The 21,329-nt window shown below is 44.5% G+C and overlaps 1 protein-coding gene across 3 annotated transcripts in view; it reads left to right on the forward strand.

Moving 5' to 3' along the window:
• LOC124595978 (ras-like GTP-binding protein RhoL) overlaps window positions 1-21,329 on the forward strand; it is a 353,938-nt gene that overhangs the window by 251,848 nt on the left and 80,761 nt on the right. The gene's annotated exons all lie outside the window — the stretch shown is intronic.

Here is a 21,329-nt window from a genome sequence, read left to right on the forward strand (position 1 = left end):
ATCACGATGATCATTTCTACCTACGTAGATTAGAGTCATAATACACTGCTCAAAAGGATTAGGGGAACGTTACTTTGGGCGTCTGCCATACTCCATTGAGCAATAATTGCCCACATACTCACGGTGGGGTTTAAGTTGGGACTCACAGGCGGCCACTCCATTACTTCAATGTCCAGACTTCGTAAGACATCCCTGCTGACGCCCGCCACATATGCACTGGAATTCAGGGCCACCACCGTATGCAGCAGTTACCACCTGGTCCAACAGGATCTGTTCGATGTACTGTCTGGCGGTAATGCGACAGTGGACAACGACAAGATTCGAATGGCTGTCGATGCTGAAGCCTCCCAACAACATCACTGTATCCTGGAAATCTTTAGATTTCCTGCACAACATTTGGCAGGTACCACTCACACGGGTCTTCAACAAACAAATACGGCAATCACCTTGCTTCAGAGGATATCTGAACTCGCCTGTAAATAACACGTTTCGCTAGCCACGAAATTGACAGTTGACATGGGAACGGCAAAACTGAAGGTGAGCTGCAATATGTCATCGTGTTAAGCGGTGTACTCGAACTGGGCGTCTGGGTCGTAAGGGCCTTCTTCGCAACCTGTTCAGTACAGCCTGATCGGACACAGCAGCTCCAGTGGCCCTTATGAGATCGTCTTGCAGTGCTGTGGCGGTATCCGTACGACGTCGCAACGCAGAGATGGCCATATATCGGTCTTCACGTGGAGTTATAATGCGTCGGCGAACTTGACCAACACGCCTTGTGTACTGATCTGTCTCCCTGTAGCGTATCCACAATCTGTGGATGATAAGTGGAAAGGCATTGGCATCTGCAGAAAAACGACCGAAAGTCCATTCATTTTGGATCAAACAGACCGTCCTTGCGACTTGCTTGTTTGAATACAACCTCACAAATGACAACTGCTATCTTCGTGCCTCACTAGGATACTGGAACCCTCTTGCTTCTGAAGCATCAAATGAAAAGGAGATAGATGGAAAAAAGTAAGTAAACTGTTCATCATTTCAAAAGTAATTGCCATAACTGCTAATACATTTATCTCACTTTGACATAAGACGGTGAGTGCCTTCATGGTAACATGTTTCCGTTTGCCTACGCAACCATGATTGTCGCCAGTGGTACACTTCTTTGTGTGAATCAATCAACGCCCATGAGTGTCTTCCTTCAGGGCTCAAAAATATGGAAATCGCATGGCGAGAGATCAGGACTATATGGAGGATGTGTGAGGGCTTCCCAGCGAAACTTCGGCAGCGTAATGGAAAAATGCGGGCTGGTCCACATGTTGCCCTTACACATCCTCCATACAATCCTGGTCTCCTCCCACGCAACTTCCACATTTCTTGAGCTTTGAAGAAAGACATTTGTGGCCGGTGATTTTCTTCGGACTAGAGCAGGCCTGAGCACTATCATGGTTCTGTAAGCAAATGTAAACATGTTGCCGTGAAGGCATTGACCGTATTGTCTCACAATGGGATAAATGTTGTAACAGTTATTGTGATTACTTTTGAAATGATGGAACAGTTTACTTACGCTCTTTCCGTCTGTCTCGTTTTCATTTGTGTGTCCCTTATACAAAATCAAGCTGCCCTTCACTGAATTTCTCCGATGTACGCACAGTGGTACTCCGTTATGGATCCCATAACGTGCAGAAATACTCCGGAAGAGGAATGGCAAGCGTAGTGCAACAGTCTATTTACTAGATCTTTAGCACGTTCTACGTGTTCTGTCAATAAAAGGCAGTCTGTGATTCAGAGTTCTGAACGATTGTGCCAATTTAAATTGTTTGTAATTGTCATCCCTAGGTATAGAAAGACTTTAAATTTGTGAGTTTTATCGTGTAACCGTAATTTAATGGAGATTCTTTTTTAGTTCCCATGTGGAGTACCTCACACTTTTCATTGTTCAGATTTCGAGCCATGCCGATATTTTATCTAAATAATTTTGTAATTCTTTTATCTTGTGATGACTTTACTGGACAGTAAACGACGGCACTCTACAAGGTTTGTTCATATTGCCTCCAAAATCGTTTATGTAGATGAAGAACAGAGGCCCCGTAAGCCTTTCTTCGAGCATCTTAGATATAAGTTTCACTAGCTAAATTCTTATCTGTTACTACGAACTGCTATCCTTGAGACAGGGAAATTTGATTAAAAACTGCTTACGGGGATCGGTGCCAAATGCGGCCTGGAATCCTCGAAATATGGAAACAACTTGATATCCCCAGTTATAGAAGCCATTGCTCCGTGCGAATAATTATCCAGTTGTGATCGACAAGAACAATTTTTTCTGAATTTGTGCTAAAAAAAAAATGGTTCAAATGGCTCTGAGCACTATGAGACTTAACATCTGTGGTCATCAGTCCCCTAGAACTTGGAACTACTTAAACCTAACTAACCTAAGGACATCACACACATTCATGCCCAAAGCAGGATTCGAATCTGCGACCGTAGCGGTCACGCGGTTCCAGACTGAGGCGCCTAGAACCGCACGGCCACACCGGCCGGCGAATTTGTGCTGGTTGTGCATCAATAGATCATTTCCTTGCTTTTCTCCGACTCTTGAATATTTTGAATATTCAGTCAACCACGTACAGTAATACGCCCGTGCGTTGTTAACAGTGTTTTACTGGCGAGAAACAGCTCTTCGCAGTAATCGTATGGATGGTCTTGGTTCCGTATGACGTGTCACTGTCTTGCAACCTTTCAGCCATCTCGAGGCGGTACTGCACAAGACTCGCTGACCAGCTTCGGGTTGTGTGCGTCCTCCCTGTCAGGGGATGCGCCCACGGCTCGTTGGCGGAGTTGGCAACAGGGCGAGCACCTCGTCGCTAATTCAGCGCTAAGCTCGGCGAGGCCTCAGTCCTTAGCCTCCGGCGTCATTAGCAGTGGCGTAACCAGCCGCTCCTTCCGCACGGCGCACTCGAAAACACGGCCGCTGGTCACATCGGCGGGCCCAGCGCTTGCTGAACGGGGTTTCCAATTCCATCAACTGGAGAATCCGCAAGTTCGCAAACATCTGCTCCTATCAGTGAAGCACGAACTACGGTTCAGTAGACTGTAACTGATTTCGGTTTGCTGCCCTCCTCTGCGTTGTAAACTACATGTAGATTATACTCTCAACTGAGATGACTTAAATCCGATGGTATGAAGGGTTCCAAATGAGGTGCCAGCAGATTTCAATTGGGAAGGCGGTTAACGCTGCGACTAACGAATGTACTGATCAGGTTGCCACAAATCTGAAACAACTGTCACCCACAGTAATCTGCCTGTCGCTTTGTTACTGTTATTACCGTTGAGGTACAGTGAACTGGTCAACGCCATGCGACGAGTACATCAGCTTCATGGGACTTGGTCCTTGGCACAGCAGGTACCTCGGTATTCACTGCCCTTTTTCTGGTGACTAGCGCAAGGAGATTGTCTTCATTAATATTTAAGAACACGCCACCTGAATACCAATAAACTGAGCACCCAGACTCCAAACTAAAGATGACCATCAATAGGGTTTATGAAATCATTTTCGATGACATAATGTAGCCTTGGAGACAGCAGATGTCAGAGTCTCATTTATTGGAAGAACCATGAAGAAATGCAATTCACAACCGAAAGAGGTTTTCTTTGCTAAAGCCTTGTTCGAAGAACTGAGTATTTTTCATTGGCCTGGAAGAGTTACTACGCTAGGTTAACAGATGGAGGAGAGGAGAACAAAAAGATGCGTATCCAATGTTTGTTTTTCTTTTGGGAGGATCACATTTTGTTAGTGTCATACTGCACACTGACATATTACGCACCAGTTATAACAGTTTCGTCATGGCTGGCTCTCCCAAGGATACCAGTAGTTAGAATATCGTCTATTCTGGGAGCTTGTTCCGACTTAGGACCTTCAGTGCTCTGTCAAATTCTTCTCGCAGTATCATCGCTCTCGTCTTTTCTTCGCCTACTTCTTCTTCCCTTTCTATAATAGTGCCTTCAAGTTAATTTCCATTGCACAGGCGCTCTATATATTCCTTGCGCCCTTCAGCTTTTCCTTCTTTGCTTAGTACTGGTTTCCCATCTCAGCTCTTGATTTTCGTACAGCCGCTTTTCTTTTCTCCAAGGGCATCTTTAATTTTGTTATAGGTTGTATCTATCTTTCTCCTAGCTATATAGACTCCTGCAGCACTGCATTTGCCCTCTAGCCCTTCCTGCTTCGCCGTTTTGCATGTGGACCTGGACAAATGGCAGTTTCGGAGACTGCGTGTGGCGGATGCCGAGACATAGTAAATAAATGGTTCAAATGGCTCTGAGCACTATGGGACTTAACATCTGAGGTCATCAGTCCCCTAGAACTTAGAACTACTTAAACCTAACTAACCTAAGGACATCACACACATCCATGCCCGAGGCAGGATTCGAACCTCCGACCGTAGTGGTTCCAGACTGACATAGTAAATAATTGGTGCTGCAGATCATCCTGTGTTGCTTTAAAAAATTAAGGGAGTAAACACTGGACGTGAAAGTCTGCTTGTATATTGCGAACGACTGACTGAGTTACAAAACAAATCTACTACTCTCGTATTTTTACCCCTTTCGACCATAAATGTGCTCTTCTGCAGTGATTGTTACTATGAATCTGACAAATTTCAGCACACTAACACGAAATAAGGTAGTTTCGTTTTTAAGTGAATACTTATTTAAAAGTTATCTTAGTTAACATAGCTAGCTGACATGACCCATAGAGATGCATTTTAAGATAGCATTTGCCGTTACGATTTGGGTATGAGTGATAACGAATTTTAGTGCAAGCTAAATGAATTGCTTGTTGTAATATTAATGTTCACAAACTTTGTTTTTTCTTGGTAACAGGAGTAAGAATTTTGGTTACAATGTTGCTTTGACGCCTCCCAGGAAAAGATGTAACCCATCTCAGAAGTAGGACCGAGCGAGGTGGCGCAGTGGTTAGCACACTGGACTCGCATTCGGGAGGACGACGGTTCAATCCCGCGTCCGGCCATCCTGATTTAGTTTTTCCGTGATTTCCCTAGATCACTTCAGGCAAATTCCGGGATGGTTCCTTCGAAAGGGCACGGTCGATTTCCTTCCCCATCCTTCCCAAATCCGAGCCTGTGCTCCGTCTCTAATGACCTAGTTCTCGACGGGACGTTAAACACTAATCTCCTCCTCCTCAGAAGCAAGGAGCTTATAAAATGAGGGTAAGGCAGATTAAAAAAGTCGGAGGAGGGCCGTGAAGTTAAGGCTTCTGCAAGTTCATGTTGCCGCCTCTCGATCTCTTGAAAGCAGTGGAGAGCGCTAAACATGCGTAATTTGCTGATCGCGATAGCCGTTGCCTGGTTCGTGCTTCGGAAGCGTTTGCTCACCGCGAGGGCCCGTTAACTGCTGGCCACGCGATCGCTGTGTTGTTGACACAGCTCTTCAGAACGAGCGCCAACGGCTGGAGTACTTTAGGATACGAGCGTCCATCCTTTGGTTATTTTTTTTACCTCTTGAAATGCAGAGAGTTCGAGGAAGCCGCGTAAATGAGGGCGATTTAAATCATGAAGCTGTTGTAAATACCTACCGACATTAACTCTTTTTTTGTTATTTCGCCTCTTAGATGCCAATGATTCTCTACAGCACAACGTGGTGAGTAATGATATTCCTAGTTTTCCTCAAAAAGAAATCCCCTTTAGTATGGTTTATTGTTATTTTATGTCATTGCACATGTTTTAGCAATTGGTCTCTTGCGATTTAATGCGCGGTCCCAGCGCCGCTAGAAAAAAAATGGCTCTGAGCACTATGGGACTTAACAGCTGTGGTCATCAGTCCCCTAGAACTTAGAACTACTTAAACCTAACTACCCTAAGGACATCACACACATCCATGCCCGAGGCAGGATTCGAACCTGCGACCGCAGCAGTCGCACGGTTCCGGACTGCGCGCCTAGAACCGCGAGACCACCGCGGCCGGCCGCGCCGCTAGAATTATGCAGTGGTATGTACAGGTAACTTGGCTTGTAACGGTGGGGCGCTTGCAGTTAAATACCGATTTCACCTGACACGACACACTGTATCATATTTGTTTCTGGTTTGTAACCCTGGCTGTCTATGAATCTGAGTAGATTTATGCCTAATGTATCATGTAATTTGTGATGTTTTGTAACAGTCTATTAATGGGCCACTTCCGAAACAGGTCGAAAAAGTATTTGTAATGTAGTCTGGTACATACGTCAAGTTCGTAACTGAAGGGCTGGTCGTTATTACTTAAAATATTTAATTAGCCTCAACAGAATGATATTAAAGAAAGAATCAGATTAAGCCATGGAATACTATTTTTGGTGACTCTTGATCTTGCTGCTAAGTACAACCTCGTCCTTATCTCCAGATAAACTGTAATTTACCTGAAGATATTGCTCTCTCTTTGGGCGTGGTAGCATCGCAAGCCGAACCTACAGCAGGTATTTTAGCCAGAAAATATTTTCGAATAGGCGAAATGGAACGAGCATGTGGGGATTGCGGTAGGGAAGGTGAATGGTCGACTTCGGTTCATTGTGAGAATTTTAGGAAAGTGTGGTTCTTCTGTAAAGGAGACCGCATATAGGACACTAGTGGGACCCATCGTTGAGTACTGCTCGAGTCCAGAATGAGATTTTCACTCTGCAGCGGAGTGTGCGCTGATATGAAACATCCTGACAGATTGAAACTGTATGCCGGACCGAGACTCGAACACGGGACCTTTGCCTTTCGGGGGCAAATGCTCTACCATCTGAGCCAAGCACGACTCACGGGCAGAATTGAAGCTGTGAGGAGGGGTCCTGAGTCGTGCTTGCGTAGCTCAGATGGTAGAGCACTTGCCCGCGAAAGGCAAAGGTCCCGAGTTCGAGTCTCGGTCCGGCACACAGTTTTAATCTGTCAGGAAGTTTCATACTGCTCGAGTATTTGCGATCCGCACCAGGTCGGAGTAAAGGAAGACATCGAAGCAGTTCAGAGGCGGGCTGCTAGGTTTGTTACCGGTAGGTTCGAACAGCACGCTGGTACTTCGGAGATGCTTCAGGAACGCAAATGGGAATCCCTGAAGAGAAGCCGACGTTCTTTTCGAGGAATATCCTTGAGAAAATTTAGAGACCTGGCATTTGAAGCTGACTGCAGAACGATCGTACTGCCGCCAACATACGTTGTGCGTAAGGACAATAATGGTAAGAAACGAGAAATTAGCGCTCATAGGAGGTACATAGACTTTTCCGCCCTCTCTATCTGCGTCTGGAGCAGACGACAAGTAGTGGTACAGGATACCATCCGCCACGCACCGTATGGTGGCTTGCGGAGTAAGTATGTATGTAGATCTAGGTGTACACCTGTATTTATCGTAAATTAACTCTATTTTCGAGTTCGTTAGCAAAGGTCACAAATACGTAATAGAAAGGCTTAGTTGTTGTTGTTGTTGTTGTTGTTGTTGTTGTGGTGTTCAGTCCTGAGACTGGTTTGATGCAGCTCTCTATGCTTCTCTATCCTGTGCAAGCTTCTTTATCTCCCAGTACCTACTGCAACCTACATCCTTCTGAATCTGCTTAGTGTATTCGTCTCTTGGTCTCCCTCTACGATTTTTACCCTCCATGGTGCCCTCCAGTGCTAAATCTGTGATCCCCTGACGCCTCAGAACATGTCCTACCAACCTGTCCCTTCTTCTTGTCAAGTTGTGCCACAAACTCCTCTTCTCCCCAATTCTATTCAATATCTCCTCATTAGTTATGTGGTCTACCCATCTAATCTTCAGCATTCTTCTGTAGCACCACATTTCGAAAGCTTCTATTCTCTTCTTGTCCAAACTATTTATCGCCCATGTTTCACTTCCATGCATGGCTACACTCCATACAAATACTTTCAGAAACGACTTCCTGACACTTAAATCTATACTCGATGTTAACAAATTTCTCTTCTTTAGAAACGCTTTCCTTGCCATTGCCAGACTACATTTTATATCATCTCTACTTTGACCATCATCAGTTATTTTGCTCCCCAAATAGCAAAACTCATTTACTACTTTAAGTGTCTCATTTCCTAATCTAATTCCCTCAGCATCACCCAACTTAGTTGATTGATATACACATGTCCAGTGACGTTAATGTGACCACCTCTCGAAAGCCTGAGTAACCACCTTCTGCAGTACGGATGTTCAGGAAGAGAGTCAGTGAGGTACTAGAAGGTAACAACAGGAATGAGGAGTCATGACGACCCCAGTGCCGTAGCCAGCTGCCTTAGGTTACCCGGGTGAGGATCCATGGCACGAACAGCCTGATCGAGGTGGTACCACAGATTTTCGATTGGGTTTAAATCCGGGAAGTTAGGTGACCAGGGGAGAACGGTAACCTCATCCTGGAGCTCCTCGAACCACGCTCGTACACTGCAAGCTGTGCGGCCCATTGTATTGTCCTGCTGCTAAATGCCATTACACCGAGGGAAAAACAGGGGTGTATATGACCCCCAAGGATAGATGTATATTGTGTTATTCCATTGACCTTCCAGAATGACGAGATGACCCAGGGAATGCCACGGAGACGAACATTCCTCAGATCCTAACGCTCCCTCCTCCGGCCTGGACCCTTCCGATGATTGTTACAGGGCTGTAAACGCCAGCGGCCATCTGTTCGGTGGAGCATAAAACGTGATTCATCCGGAAAGCCCACCTGTCACCACCCAGTGGACGTCCAGTTGCACTACTGGCGCGCAAATTCCTGCCTTCGTCGCTGATGAACCGCAGTCAGCATGGGTACATGAACCAGGAACCTGCTGCGGAGGCCCGTACGCAGCAACGTTCGCTGAACGGCCGTTGAGGAGACACTATAGACAGCTCCTTGGTTCATCTGGGCGGTCTTCGCCGTACTGCACCACAGCTGCTTCGGCGCTGGTTGTGGGTAGCGCCATTTTGCCATGCTCGGTCTACTTTAAACATGACGGTACATGGACAGTTTACAAACTTAGCCATTTCGGAAAAACTTCTACCGTTAAACTGCTCCGTCACTTCCACATTACGACAATGACTGCGCTGTTTTAGGGCGTTCTCCTCCCCTCTCCCTCCCCCGACACATTTTATATACACGCCACTGCTATTACTTACACCTTCCATCTGGGAGTGGTTATTGCAAGTTGACATCGAACATACGCAGCGGTGACATTAATATGACTAGCACTCCGTCTTCAGGCCACGAGTGGCCTACCGGGACCATCCGACCGCCGTGTCATCCTCCGTGGAGGATGCGGATAGGAGGGGCGTGAGGTCAACACACCGCTCTCCCGGTCGTTATGATGGTATTCTTGACCGAAGCCGCTACTGTTCGGTCGAGTAGCTCCTCAACTGGCATCACGAGGCTGAGCAACAGCGTATGGCGTATGGCGGCCTGGATGGTCACCCATCCAAGTGCCGGCCACGCCCGACAGCGCTTAACTTCGGTGATCTCACGGGAACCGGTGTAACCACTGCGGCAAGGCCGTTGTTAATGTGACTAGACCGTGTTTATTTATTGAATCATGTAACGCAATAAAATACGACACAGCCGAATTTTCCGAAGAGTAGCCTGCCCTCCACGGGAATAAGAAAAGCCGGCCGAAGTGGCCGAGCGGTTCTAGGCGCTACAGTCTGGAAACGCGCGACCGCTACGGTCGCAGGTTCGAATCCTGCCTCGGGCATGGATGCGTATGATGTCCTTACGTTAGTTAGGTTTAAGTAGTTCTGAGTTCTAGGGGATTGATGACCAAAGAAGTTAAGTCCCATAGTGCTCAGAGCCATTTGAACCATTTTTGAATAAGAAAAATTACGAAAGGTGGATTAAGTAGTTTGTCCAGCACATAAGAAGTTGTAAGTAGTAAAAGCATGGGAAACAAGAATGGAGGAAGATGGTACATATTGTTTACCATGACCGAAACGAGATTTCAGTATGGGGCGGCATGTACAGAAACTCTTATCAAAGCAGCACTGGCGTTTGGTGTGCAGTAAGCTAGGCCGGCTGGTGTGGCCGAGAGGTTCTAGGCGCTTCAGTCGCAGGTTCGAATCCTGCCTCTTGCATGGATGTGTGTGATGTCCTTAGGTTAGTTAGGTTTAAGTAGTTCTAATTTCTAGGGGACTGATGACCTCTTATGGTAAGTCCCATAGTGCTCATAGCCATTTCAACCATTTTGAGTAGTAAGCTCGTAGAACAAAATGCGTGTACGCATAATTACGGCGATCGCGGTAGTCGCGTGCATCCTCTCGTGATGCGACCGGACGTTTACGACTCTAAACACAACTGACTCCAAAGTAATGGAGACGAGTACGCTAAGAAAAAATAGCGGCAAACTTCGAGGCTGATTCATACGAGCGATCTAAAAACCGAACGGAGCTGACGAAAACCTGCGTCTGTTAGGGGTTGGAGAGTGTGTCTCCATTAGTTTTAATGCCACAGCGCTGTGCCTCCATTGTAAAACAAGTAACTGCTGCAGCCGGCATTAGTGGAGAGGCTGCGGTGACCTCTCCTAGCGCTTTGTAGGCGGTGGAACGGGCGACTCTATGGCTCATAGGCTGACCACTCTGAAGTGGCGCCACTTGTACGTACGGAGAAAAAAAAAAGGTCTTTCTCCGCGACAGCTGGCCACGAAGCCGCTTTGACCTAAACAGCCCATTTCTTCAACGATCCACGTTATCTAGGAGCTTTTTTTTTTAAACAATATGCTTCGCAGATATTAAAATATTTTGATCTTACCACCCGATGGTTCTGTACTTCAGCAACACATCGACAAGTCCAGAATACCGAGCAAAATTGATTTTATAGTGGAAATTTGCATATCATGTTTTCCGACTTATTAAATATGCCCACAACCGACTCATGATTGCCGTCATCGGATTTGCTATTTCCCTTCCTGTATGAATGGGTAATTTTATATTAATTAAATAATTACGTACGTTTTTGTAAGGGCTGGACGAAACGGTCGCTAAGGCCTCTCCACATGTGTGGCAAACATCGGAGAAAAGTCTCAGTTTACAGTAACAAATCGATTCTTGTTATTTAGCGAACTGAAATAGTGTTAAGTGAGTGCGCAGTTAATCGTTTAATGGTCGCAAGCCTCTTGTGCAACCTTGTGTTGCAAACTAAACTCCTAGAAGCGATTGTACCAAATTTACGGTGATTTTTAATCTTCTCAAATCCTAAAATATAGGAAGAAGTGAACTGGACTTCACAGTAAGGAAGGAAATAGGGATTTAACATCCCATCAACGACGATCTCACAAGGGACGATGCATATGCTTCGACTGGGGAAAAGAAATGAGCGACATCCATCTCTGCATCTTGACCACGGGGGACCTAAATCTGAATGGCACATGGTAATTTTAGCCGCTGCCCTTCTCAGTGTGAACTGGACTTCGAAGCATGGCAGGAAGGTTACAACAAATGTTCAAAACACGAAGTTGGGGTGGAGCCTTAGAAGTCTTCATAAGCTTTGAAAATTATCTGGAATGATAACCATACACACAAATTCTTTGATAATACGAGGGCTGGAACTTAAATAGTGGCAACAGCCGGCCGCTGTGGTCGAGCGGTTCTTGGTGCTTCAGTCCGGAACCGTGCTGCTGCTACGGTCGCAGGTTCGAATCCTGCCTCGGGCATGGATGTGTGTGATGTTTTTAGGTTAGATAGGTTTAAGCAGTTCTAAGTCTAGGGGACTGATGACCTCAGATGTTAAGTCCCATAGTGCTTAGCACCACTTGAACCAAATAGTGCCAACTATTTATTCACAAATGATACAAAAGAGTTACATGTTTGCCTTGTTACTGTCCTTCAAAGTAGTCACCAGTATTGGAACAAATAAGCCCTCGGTCCCAAATATTAATTCAAAATTGACCTGGTTTCGACGCTACTATGAGTGTTGTCTTCAGAATTAGACTAACTGTTCTAAAACATATTAGGTATATAGTACATTAATAAAATTAAAATTTGTACCGACTGGAAAAGATGCAGGACTTACAAGTCACATATTAAAAAAGGTCTAAGCCGGAAAGGCGACGTCATGAACAGTTGTGAGATGGCGAGCCGCTAAGGGTTGCTCGTACTGTGAACAAGGGTTGCAACAAGACTCACCAGTGCTGGGTAGAACCCGTTGCCAGCGATGTGGAACGCGTAGTATACCGTTAGCAGAGCCTGTTCTGTAGATGGTGCGAATGGAGCGGTCTACTGCCTGTCGAATCTCTGGAACAGTTCTGAAGCGAATGCCACGAAGTGGTGCCATCATCTTCGGAATCAAATCAAAGTCACAAGGACTTAAGTCGAGTATGGTACATGTTACAGTACTTCCCAGTCCAATCGACCAAATTGAGCAGCCACAGCTTGCGCTGTATGCGCCCGCGCATTGTCGTGCAAAATGATGAGTGGGTTGCGCGTAAAGTGTCGCCGTTTCTTTCGCAAAGCTGGTCGCAGGTGATGCTCCAAAAACGGACAGTAGCACTGTGCACTGACAGTCTGCCGTGGAGGAAAGTAATGCGTTAGGATAACATCATCACAGTCGTACAAGAGAATCACCATAACTTTCACCATAATGGGGCTCTGATGCACTTTCGACTTTCGCGGCGACCCATAATGACGCCATTCGTTGGATTGGCTTTTCAGTTTTGGCTCGTACGATGTGGCCCACGTCTCATCCAGTGTTACGACACGGCGTAAGAAAGCCTGTCCTTCGCGCTCATACCGCTGCAAGTGCGTCTGAGCAGCGTCGTAACGCACCCATTTCTGCATTTCAGAGAAGTCATTTTTTCGCATGCCCAGGTGTTCCTTCAGGATGCGAAGCACAGTCGTATGCGCTAATCCGGTTTCGTGTGCGAGCTCACGAATCGTGTGGTGTCGATCACTGTCCACCAACGCAGCAACAGCAAGCACTTCTTCTTCAGAGGTGCTAGAACGACCTGCCCGATGCATGGCTGCCATAGTTTGCCGACCTTCGTTGAAGGTTTTTACCCAACGTGCCACTGTTCTGTACGGCAATGCCGATTCCACGCACGCCTATTGAAGACCTTGATGACACTGTCGTGCTGTACGACCTCTGGCACATGCAATCTTCATCCAACTACGTTGTTCCTGTTTCGAAAACATAGTGGCACCGTTACGTTAGACCGCTCACTCACAAGTGACTGTTTCCCTCGATTGTGCGCACGCCGGTGACATGGGACGGGCGAATCCATTTGTTCGAAGGTACAGTAGGTATGTGAACAACGTGTGCTATCAGTGACAATAGTAGATTCCATTGCATAGTGTCTCCTCAGCAGTGTTGCCAATATTTTAAGTTCCAACCTACGTATTGGTGTTTCAAAAGCAGTGATAAAGGCACTGCACTGCGGGAGGAGCAGAGCTCAGGTCGCTCGTCTCTCACTATGATTTAGATTTCCCACGATTCGCCTAAACATCATTAGGCGAGTGCCAGAGGCCAGGGCTGCGCCTCTGTCTTCTTTGTACAACTGTGCTAGCACTTTGTAACGATCCTAATGTGGACTACTTTGCGCTTCTGGAAGGAACTTACCTCGGAACTAACAAGAAAACTTGGTCATTCAGCTGGGTATAATATGCAACCAGTCGCTTATTTAAATGTTTGATACAATTTATTTTCTGTACTATAAACTAGTTTTCAAGCCGGTGTTGGCTCATCATCAGATGGGAATGTTACAGGAACATTGTTTGAAGCATATGCATCTAGACGCTGTGATAATGAGCATTTTACTGCGCTTCGTTTCATGCTCATTCACAGTAGTCTAAGTAAAAACTCAACGTAAGTACAAAGGATGCGAAAATGAAACATATCACATTTGCCCAAAACGCGGTCTTTGACTTCTAATTCACGTCTTAATTATGCAGTAAATATTTCGCGCTGTTTGTTTCTCTTATATGTAGCTTTTTGATATTATTGTACTTGGGCTTCTGTGATGGTTATTGGAATCACTCGTTGACTATACTAAACGGGTACAGTGGTCACTAAGAAAAACTCATGCCACTGTAAATTATTTCAAGACAGTTGTGCCTATTCTATCAAATGTTTCATAGTATCCTCGTAAAATACCGTGACAAAAGCAGGATATAAGCCGACCAAAGCGCCCTCATGCTCTGGTACAATAATATCGTGGTCGATTACTTAGTGTACATTGTCAGTCTTTGAACTCATCTGTAGATTGCAAGGTTCCCTTACATCCAGTGTCTATGCTTGTAAATCTTTATTCTGTAACGCAACACATCTCACATCAACGATCGCGATTTGGCTAAGTGTGATATCTGTCATATTTACATACTTTGCGCTTGCGTAGGGTGTTTACTTATATTGAATGAGAGTGAAACGAAATGCAGCTGAATACTGTACATATGCGTCTGTATAATATGCAAAATAGATACCACGAGGTAGTCAATGTATATACCCAGTACATGACAATCTTTTCGTTTCATTAACTTTGGGTTCCATCACTTCCGCCAGCATCACAACCACAGGGTACGGCTGCACATGGTCCAGATAATGTTCTCGCAACACCTGCATCTGATGATGATCCTGTAGTGTCTTGAAAAATAGTTGACAGTACAGAAAGGAAACTGTATCACAAATTCAAATAAAGCGCCAGTTTAAGTCACAGTGGCAGTTCGCCACCCACACTGTATATAGTGAATTAACCAGAAAACGGAAGATCCGTGTATGCCGAACTTTCAGTTCCAAGCAGTAGTTTACCACTTGACAGAAACTTTGTCTCCACACGAGCCAAAACTGATTCACATTTATCTGTGGCAAAATAAAATTATTAGGAATAAACATTTTACACTTACTGATAACATGACTGCTCAGCACCAAATTATAATGCATCAGGTGAATCCACACACGTGTATTTTTAGAGCTCCGTCGAATCGAGGAGAAACAATGATTACAAGTTTGTTAGTAGCGCTGTTCGCTGCCCACTGCGCATGGAATAATGCGAAAGAGAATTAACTTGCAGCGCTCGTAGTCGGATATATGACAGGCGTGACGGTGTGCTGCGCACCCGAGACAATGCCGAAGCATATTAGCGAAGCTCGCTAGGCTCAAGTAGACCTGCAGCACATGCTAATTCACTGACGTACAGAACAGAGGTAGGTACAGTTTTACGATGCACCAGGCTGACTCGACTAAACGAGGTTAATTCTCTTATTACAGAGAGCAAATCTGCAATGTTGCAACTTTTTGAAATTAAGGTATCAACACGCACTAACAATAAGGCTGATGCAGTCACTGTAAGTACAAGGTATGTTGACCGTCACCAAAGGCGTTTTGCTCTATTTATCAGTCACTAGTAAATGTGTATTCCCAGTTCCGATTTTATCTACTTCTGCCCGTGCATCTATACTCCGTAAGCCATCTCACTGTGTGTTATACTGTTGCGAAGGGTAACATGCCCTGTTTCCATCGAAAACTACTCACCTTCTCCCCGGTATAAATATGAGTTACTGCATGTATAGGAAGTCCCAAGCATAATAACGCCTGACATATAAGTGTGTTAACGAAATTCGAGGTTACTTCTAACAGATTGCGTGTACGTATTTTATTTTGTCGAGTCCTACTAAATACAAAATAAGATACCCTGTCTACTGTTTAGGACGATGAAATATGGGCTGACACAATTTACGCAAACGTACAAGTCTTATAACCATACACTGCATATAGTAAATTCACCGGTATTAATATTTTGGCATTAGCTATACTGGCTAATAACTCCAATGACCCAATAGGTTACTACAGCTCTGAAATACTCTGTACGAACATCTGCGTACTTCAAACGATCGCAGCTCTTACTTAATCGCTGTACACTTCGTATCCAAAAGTTAATTAAATAGGTTCACTAATACCTGTGCACCGAATACAATAACTATTAGGTCTAACTATGACTCATACTTACTTTTTTCTTAATCTTTCCACCTTAAGGGCTTCATAACTTTCTTATCAAATGAGATTATCATCGTAGATATAAGTATGATAGAGTAATTAACTTACTTACTTTCCTGGTTTACACATATTAAAACCCGTTACTCTCTATCTTATGGTCTATGATTTTGGTATCAAGAAAGCAAAGATCTATCTAACTGCAAAATCAGCGATATAATTTCTGCATTCCGTTAATATTATTAAGTTCGATAAGTGTACTTTCCTTTATGTTCCCGCCTTTCCTTCGCTTACTTATATTTTATAATTATTTCTTTTATTGGGAAAAGTCTCAATCTATTCAGTATTTCCTTTTGAAACACAACTTCGGCAGTATATGCTAACTTGACGATAAAGTTAATTCAATCTTCGAAACATTCGGTGCTATAGCAACTCCCTACAGAGATTACTGGTATTTTTTCTTTATAACATGAGTTAGATTGTGGTAGCAACTGAACTGATAATTTTTTTATCTTTTCTGTACTATTCTTTTCTTTTACGTTATTACAATATCTTCTTTAATGCTGATCATAAATCATTGGCATTAAATAACCACGTGAAATAATAGTTAGGAACTTAATTTGACTTCAACGTAATGAGGTTTTATTCATGAAATTTTACATTATTATTATTATTATTATTATTATTATTTGTGTGCTATAGCTGCTATGAACAAGTGCCAGCGTAACTCAAACTAACAAACAAATCTGACCTGCAACAAAAAATAACTGATATCACTGCCACTTTCACCCTAACATTAAAACATGAAAACAAAGCTCCTCCTCTTGAGGTGTTGGTGGCTATCTATCTCTCTTTTCCATCAAACGTTAAAGTGTGTAATGGTCAGTCGTCACAGTTTTTCGTTGAAGTGTATGATACACTTAACGTAGTTCAAATTAATGGTTCCATTAGGTAAGACAAGTTCTCTCGTCATTGGTTAACGATGTTGTCAACTCTAAGGCAAACTACGCTGTACAACAAATCTCACGTCCAGCAATCAATTGCCTAGTGCCTGTTAACACAATACATACACTTGAGTCTATTTCACGAACTCACTGAAGTTCAGTAGTCAGTTCCATACACAACCAGAACTACTCTTCCTCCCTAGAAGGTTCTGCACAGCCCATAAGTACAATAAACGGTAGCCGGCCGGAGTGGTCGCGCGGTTCTAGGCACTGCAGTCCGGAGCCGAGCGACCGCTACGGTCGCAGGTTCGAATCCTGCTCTGGCATGGGTGTGAGTGATGTCCTTAGTTTAGTTAGGTTTAAGTAGTTCTAAATTCTAGGGGACTGATGACCTCAGATGTTAAGTCCCATAGTGCTCAGAGCAATTTGAACCATTTTTTGAACAATAAACGGTAACAAAATCGGAGCCAGTCTCAATTCCAGATACTCATCAAACTAAATATCCGCGGACACAATTGATTTGTCAACGTACAGCAGTCAAAATATAATCCCTTTCGGATGTAACAACTCATTTATGCCCACTAGATATTCCCGTACTGACAAAGATCTCAAACTTCGTTCAACTCTAGCTTGCTGTTGAACAAAACTCCCAAATTAATTCTTGAAACTTGTACTAATGTCTTTCGAAATTAACAAAATTAAATTACTGAACCACTATATCCACTGGTATTCAGTCTGTCACGTTGACAGACCTAACCTCGTACAGTCAATCCCGACTGCGCCTGTTAACAGACACCCGAAGTCACACATCATTTTTATATAAACATAGGCTTCCCCGACCATTGTAACATTCAATAAAATTTTCCTGCGTCTGTGACCGAATTGTCAATATATAAAACTACAGTTATCACGAAGCAGCAGTAGCCCTTGTCGCAGCTTCCCCGAACTGAATGCTGTAATTTCTCTAGCGTTGCGCAGTACCATTCCCCAGTGATCGAGACACCGAGCTGGGCTCCCAGATCGATCGGTTTCTTGTGTCGAATCGCAACCAGCACCGAAGTTGGAGCACTGTACCACAACCAGCACCGAACTTGGAGCACTGTACCACAACGGTGGTTTCCGACGGACGTGCTGCCCGATACACATTCTTCATTCTCCTATGAATGTCGTACGGTGTTTGCCCTTCTGCAGCCGAGAAAAGCACATTGGTCCTGTTTGAACAAATCTGGTAATAAAGTCGCCATGGTTCACGTTTTCACATTTTTTGCAAGCACGCCACACCATTCCCTTGCCTACCTGTCGGAGTTCCGCCGGCCGCTGTGGCCGAGCGGTTGCGCCAGGACGGTAGCTCAGCGTGTTCGATCAGCTGCCCTCTGTAATAAAAAATAACTGAGCGAACGGATCAACAACGAACATGAATGGGTGTCATGGGACGTCCCGTCCGCCTCGAACAAAAGCAACGAACAATATCGAATAAAATGATTTAAAAAAAGCAAAATCTTAAAAAACAAAAAAAAAAGCGGTTCTAGGCGCTTCAGTGTGGGACCGCGCTGCTGCTACGGTCGCAGGTTCGAATCCTGCCTCGGGCACGGATGTGTGTGATGTCCTTAGGCTAGTTAGGTTTAAGTAATTCTAAGTCTACGGGACTGATGACCTCCGATGTTAAGTCCCATAGTTCTTAGAGCCATTTGAACCATTTTATAGCGTTAAATACTTGAATACTTCTAGAAATCTTCCCTTTAAGTTCTGATACGCCGAAGGGGAAGCTTGTTTACATTCTTCCCGAAGCATTCTGAACATGTGTAGCTGGGTCTTCGGTGAACTGATGGCTCATCCCAAGGACGCTACTTGGTGTTTTAGACGAAATGTCGAACAAGTCAGCCCAGAAATTGCATATGTTCTTCAATAATCCTTGGTTTGCGGACTATATCGGTACCATTTAAAACACAGACAGTCCGATACGAACGGTAACTTGCTGTTGTTTAAAAGGCTTCTTTGAGTCCTCTTTCTTCGTTTATTCCAAACTAAAGCTAACGGTCATAGCGTAAACAATAAAAAAAATAATGGCACAACAAATCGGTGACAAGGTTTGCGATGTTGCCAAGAGCGTAGAGACTGGACCAGCGAGGAGTGGGAAGGCATACTCTTCTCGGATGACAGCAGATTTTGTCTGACAAGGAGAACTCGGCAAGTGCCATAATCCGATTTTCCAGAAACTTCACTCAGTGGGAGAGTGGTCAAAATAAGCGAACACCTGTTCGATTTATCCTTAGATACACGACCTTTTCTGGCTAGACAATGTTCAAAGTTTTCGAGGTATTTTAGGTATCTTTTAGTGCACCATAATCTCAGCCGAAATGAATTTTCTAGTGTATATAACGTTGCTGGCCGGTTGGCCGAGCGGTTCTAGGCGCTTCAGTCTGGAACCGCGCGACCGCTACGGTCGCAGGTTCGAATCCTGCCTCGGACATGGATGTGTGTGATGTCCTTAGGTTAGTTAGGTTTAAGTAGTTCTATGTTCTATGGGACTGATGATATCAGAAGTTAAGTCCCATAGTGCTCAGAACCATTTGAAATAACGTTCTTCTTATTACTCTACTAATTGTACGTCTGGTGACTAAATTAAAAAAAAAAAGATAAAATTATTTGAAATTGTTTTCGGTAAAATTTGTGTAGTGTGTCTTGATTCATAATCAGTTGCAAGCGCCAGTTTTCGGTAAAATGGTGCGCTATGCTTGGTTTGCCGCGAAACGTTCAGCAATGTTAAGTACGTTTCTTTCCCGAGTGAAATTCGTATGAAGAAATGTCCCTGCGCCAAACTTGCCTTCACGCGATGCCCGTGGTTTTGGAAACTTTTGTGTGTTTCGAATGCTTCTACAATCGGTGTCATCCATAGGAATGTACCAAATCTTCCTGAAGAATAAACATAAGAATAAGGTATAATATTTAATATAAGAACTGATCGAAGAATGAAACATAAGAATATGAGAATTTAATAACGTTGTAACCCCTGAAAATACCATACATACATATAGTATATACAAATGTAAGACTTGCTGTGAAACGCAACTGTAATTTTACAATTAATATAACGCCCTTGTATCCACTAACTTGAACATTCGTGTAGTAGCCTCCTACGGACCTGAACAGATAAATGAAAAAAAAGTAAAATAAAAAATAATACTCGGGTTTCTAACATGGAGCACTCAACAGAGATCGCGATGCTGACAACTGTGACACCATTTCAGCTGAGGTTATTGCGTGCTGAAAGGCACATAAAGTACCACGAAAATTTGACCGTCGTTTTCTCAGAATCGGTTGAGTATCTATGGAGAAGCAGAGGCACGTGTTCGCTTGCTTTGACTCCCCTTCAACTGAGCATAGTTTATGAGAAATCGGCTTGTGGTACCTGCTGTGAGAGTAGTGATTCTGGACGTACCTTCACAGGTCGAGGGCTTGGAACACGTAAAGCACCCAGGAGCATCGTCGAACATGATCGTTTTGGTGGTCCTTGTGTTTTAGTGTGGCCAGTCAATACGTTTGGATTGGCGTACTGACATCCACATCTTTGAACATGGTACAATCTGATATCAACGCTATTATGGTAAGTGCGCCTTCCCCATTTGCGTATTTTCGGCGGTGCATTCGGCCCTGACGTCGTTTTTATGGATGACAAATTTGCCACTGCATCGAATCGAACTGCGCAGGTGGCGGACCTCTTGGAACGAGAGGATATTTGTCCCGACTTAAATCCCATCGAGCAACTGACAGTTTGGCGGTTCCAACAGCAACAGCGGCAGCGCCGAAGCTTCCGGTGGCTGCGTCCCGAGTATTCTACCTGGCCGACCTGAGCCGAGTCGCTGTAGGTGCGCCACCCCTACCGGAAGCTGGCGACGGCTCCCGCATGCCGATGATGCAGCCAGGCGCTGCCGCTGCTGCCGCTGCCACTGCACTCCGCCGCGCATCCGAGCGGCGCCGGGTTCGACGCCCGACCTATCACACCTTCTGTCCAGTTCGAACGAGCCGCACCACCGCATTACTCTTACGACAATACGACCTTTTTTAATGGTGAAAACCAAACAAACTGCGCCGTGATCCTCTAATATGACAAGCTCCCGATTATCCGAGTACAGACTATAAAATAAAAAAAATGGCCAAGTGCGAGAAGGTCTCGCGCACCGAGAGTTCCGTACAAACTTAATTACGTATGTAGGCAGTTTATCCATTACGGGAATGGAGAATATCTCCACCCTTTTTGCTTGTTATCGACGTTGCTACTGACAAGATATTGATCCCAGAGATTCAAAGATTTTCGAGATAGATTTAATTTCAGTAATACGAATGTGACAAAGTCATCGCAGGAGGCAGGCAACAATTATAATAATAATCAGTAGTTCTACATTCAAGATGACTGGATCGCGATGGTAGACTTCTAACTTCAGGCAAGGAATGACTTTATCGCTCATATGACGCGTTTCGAA

The sequence above is a fragment of the Schistocerca americana genome, chromosome 2, assembly GCF_021461395.2.
Source record: "Schistocerca americana isolate TAMUIC-IGC-003095 chromosome 2, iqSchAmer2.1, whole genome shotgun sequence".
In the NCBI taxonomy this organism is placed as follows: Eukaryota; Metazoa; Arthropoda; class Insecta; order Orthoptera; family Acrididae; genus Schistocerca; species Schistocerca americana.